This window comes from Homalodisca vitripennis, chromosome 7, assembly GCF_021130785.1.
Source record: "Homalodisca vitripennis isolate AUS2020 chromosome 7, UT_GWSS_2.1, whole genome shotgun sequence".
Lineage (NCBI taxonomy): Eukaryota > Metazoa > Arthropoda > Insecta > Hemiptera > Cicadellidae > Homalodisca > Homalodisca vitripennis.
The window spans coordinates 92943542-92947963 of NC_060213.1; positions in this window are offsets into that span (position 1 = coordinate 92943542).

Sequence of the window (4422 nt, forward strand, 5' to 3'; positions counted from 1 at the left end):
TTAATTTGGATATATTCACAATACTCAAACTCTGAATTTTACTAAACAATTTGTAACGTGTAATAATTATTAGTATATTTTTACGCAAATTCGTGGTTAGTAATACGTCAGGCATAAATTTTTCAAATGATATACAAAAATTATGGATACAAAGTAATGGAAATTGTAATATACTCATATCCTCATCGACAACAGCCTAATAGATTGACTTTAAATTTGGAAGCAGTGATTTGGGGCCTTGATTCGAAAGAGTAAAACTAATGTTAGGAATAAACCTACTAACCAAATTCTAAAACAATTTTTTCTGAATTTATTATATTTCAATGAATAGCTCAACTTCTTGAAGTAATACTTTTAGCAATTATAAATTAATAAGGAGGAATCTGGAAGTCCGTAGCTTCATAATGCAATCACATGTTATGTAATACATAGGGTATTTAGTTTTTTAGGTAGGATCAATTCCTGTGAAATATGAAGCGGAAGTAATCATATATGTTTACGTATTCAATTACATATTTTCAGAATAATTTTACTAACAACAATATATATTCTTAATAACAATGTAAGTATAAATACAATCTTTCAGTTTCTATCTATTTCAAATACAAGTGTAGCTGATGTTGACAAAAACTACTATATTTTGTGTTACTTGCATAATAACATAGCATTAACACACATTATAAACTACAACAGGGTCCTTTATACATTCCTTAGATTATTGGAATTAATTACATTTAAATTATTAAAAAAAATTAAGTGTTTTGTTTTTGTCATCTCTAAACTACTTACTTTAAATTTATTTAAAGCTCACATCGCTCACCCACTTGTGTTATTTTGACTGTACGCCTGTATTTGTTGGCGAGACTATTTGGGGCTGATTGTACCTTCCTAGAACGCCAAACGGACAGGGTTTTCCTTCTCCCCCCTCCACCACCTTTACCCCTTCCCATTGTTCTTCACTGTGGTGAGCGCGCCGCTTAGTAGCGGGCTGTTACTGAACAAGTAAACTGCTTAGTGGTATATGTGTTTTTCAGATGTTAAGTGGTATGTAGTAATATTTTATCAGTTATAAAGTTCTCCTGGAGTGACATTATTATATTTATGAGTATGGCAACTGACCATGAGCAAGAAATGCTCATCATCATTGGCTAGATGAAAGTGACAATGAAGAAGACGGCCATTTTGTAGTGGATGAGCCTATGGATAGCGATAAAGAAGAAGAAGTTTATGAACAATTTAGTGAACATGACACGGCATCAGAAAATGAAGCTGAAGAACCTCAAGGTATCGTAATTCATGCAGAAAACAGAATTCCTTTTGTTCTTGGAAAAGACGGTGTTACAAGATGACTGCTTCATTGTCCCGAAACAAATCGTAGAGTTAGAAGAGGGCGACAAAATATAGTGATGGAAGCTCCAGATTTGAAGGGTAACGCAAGAAATGCACTGTCCGCATTTGACTCTCGGAACATTTTTTCACAAATCAAATTATAGATCATATTGTTGAAAACACAAATAGGTTCATAGAAAGAGTCAGGCAGAACTATACCAGAGAAAGAGATTGCTTGAATACAAACTCAGAAGAAATGATAAAATTTTTGGGATTTTATACTACGCAGGTGTTCTGAAATCATCAAAAGTGGATTTGTCTGATCTTTGGAAGAAAAGCATGCTTTCCCCGCCAATCTTTAGACTGGTCATGTCTATAAACAGGTTCAAGCTTCTTTTGCAAGCTTTGCGATTTGACAACATCTATGACATACAGGAAAGAACCAAAACGGACAAATTAGCCCCTATAAGACAGCTATTTGAAGACTTTGTACGTCAATGTATGGGTGCATACAGTCCTGGACCTAATTGTACAATAGATGAGATGCTTATTGGTTTTTATGGGGAATGTCCGCTCAAGCAATAAATTCCGAGCAAACCGGACAAATATGGTGTAAAGGTGTTTTTCATTAGTTGACTCTGAAAACTTCTTTACTGTGAAAATGGAAGTTTACTGCGGAGTATAACCTGTGGGGCCTTTTTCTGTAGACAACAGTCCCTCGTCAGTAGTAAAACGACTAAGAGAAACCCATAGACAACACAGGTAGAAATATTACACGTGATAATTGGTTCACATCAGTTACACTTGCCAGAGATCTGTTGCATAACCACTGAACTACAATGGTAGGAACAGTACGGAAGAGATCCCTCCGATGCTTGTAGAAACTATGAAAATGCCAGAAAACAAGTAGCACGTTTCTTTTTGCTGATAAGTGTACTCTTGTAAGTTATGTTACAAAAAGAAACATAAATGTAATCTTAGCATCCACAATGCATTACTCGGATACTATTGACCCTGCTTCAGGAGACAACAAAAAGCCGGAAATAATTACCTATTACAACAAAACCAAAGGAGGAGTAGATGTTGTAGACCAGAAACGAAAACAGTACTCGGTACAACGAGTGTGTAATAGATGGCCACTAGCTATATTTTTTTCTTTGATGGAAATAGCAGTATTGAATAGTCAGATCATCTACCGAACCAACAATGAAGTAGTTGTATGAAGACGTGCTTTTTTCAAAGATCTTGCTTAAAGATCTTGCTCGAAATCATCTAGTGACACGTTTGTCCAATCCTATGTTGAATCCAGAACTAAAAACTCTCATAAGAATTCAACTTGGAATCAGACGAAAAGAAAACCCAGAAGGAAACGAAAACGTTTATCGTGAAAAGTGCAGTGTTTTTCCTCGAAAGAAAAATCTAAAAAAAGTGTCGATGTGCTGTGTGCGGTGTTCCAGTCTGCGGAGAACATGCAGTAACTACCTGCACTAACTGTCATGGTGAGCAAGTTGGTCAACCTGATTACTACGAAGACTAAACATGGTAAATAACACTCATTAGACAAGAAATATACCTTTTATATCTATATGAAACATAATTTCCGGATTTGACATATGTTTTTACTTTTCACTAATAAAAATATTATTTCAATCATATATTAATATTTTATTAATTATTTCCTGTCTTCTAGACTTTAAATGAATAGAGAATAGTTTTATTACAAATATGAGTAATAAGTAACCTCATAGTAGGCTGTTTTCATATGGTGAGCGCGGCGCTCAGGTACGTGCAACAGGCAAAGTTTTTGAACTGCGTGTCGTCAGGAGTTAAGAACACCTTCTTAATGTGACAAAATTAAGAGCTAAATATTGTTATGGTAAATACATTATTAATTGTCTTAAACAAAGAGAATCGGATAGGGTATTCTAATCTTACACAAGGAGACCACTTAAATGTATAACATTGAAACAAAATGTTACCACACCAAATCATATCCTAGAATATTAAATTAATTTCATAAAACAATTTAAAACAAAAACTGGGTGGGTTTGTATCATAAGATTTAGAAATGTATACCTGTTGTGTAAAATTCGCAAGTAGCTTGAACTTTGTAATCGAGTAAATGTTTGGGGAATTCGAACTATAAAACAAATTACTTTTCTGAAGCTGCAAACTTAATCTTAAAAAAACATTGCACTTTTCATAAAATAACTTTACTTCAAAAATTTTACAAAATATGCCAAACATAAAAATTAGTAATCTTGAATAAATATTCTAATATTTTTTAATGAAATATTAAAATTTGCTCATATTCTTCTACCATCATAAAGATAATCATATAAAAATATTGATTATGGATAAATTAAAAGATTTATAAGGAAGCGTACATCTTGTTATACTTCATTTTAAACAGGTTTGAAAGTGAAACTATTTATATATCAGTTCTGTCCATTTCTATAGTTTTTTTTATTATTAAAGATTAGGATAAAAACCGTATTTAATGTGTAACAATTAAACGTATTTAGCAATATTGCTGTGGATTATAATTACTACATATACAAACGCTGTACCTTTCACTACGTAGGCTTAACAGTAAAGAATTTGTACCAATTACTAAGCCCTTACTCTATCTTAACCTCTTATAAAGTGTATAAATGCCCTTCAACATACAATTTATGTCAACAAATATAGTGGTATAATGATGATATGTACGTAACCTAATTACTAGCTTTGATTAGTCAATATATGTTTACGTGTTTAATTACTTAACTACAAACCAGATATTGACATCAACCACATAAACATGCGTAATACCTATAATTGAGGGATTACTCTATAATAAATCACCAAAACTGTATCTATGTATCTAATTAGTACTCAGTGACAGTAGGAATATTACCAGCATGTCAATCTATTAAATGTGAACAAAACATAATGACAACACATTCATTAATTTATTATAAGTTCCCAATAATTTTATAATTTAAATATTAGTTTTTCATAATGAAGGTTATGGGTCTACGGGCACTAATACAGTTATTTATTGCGTGTAAATTCCTTTACTTTTATTTAGGTTTTAGGTATAAGGCATTA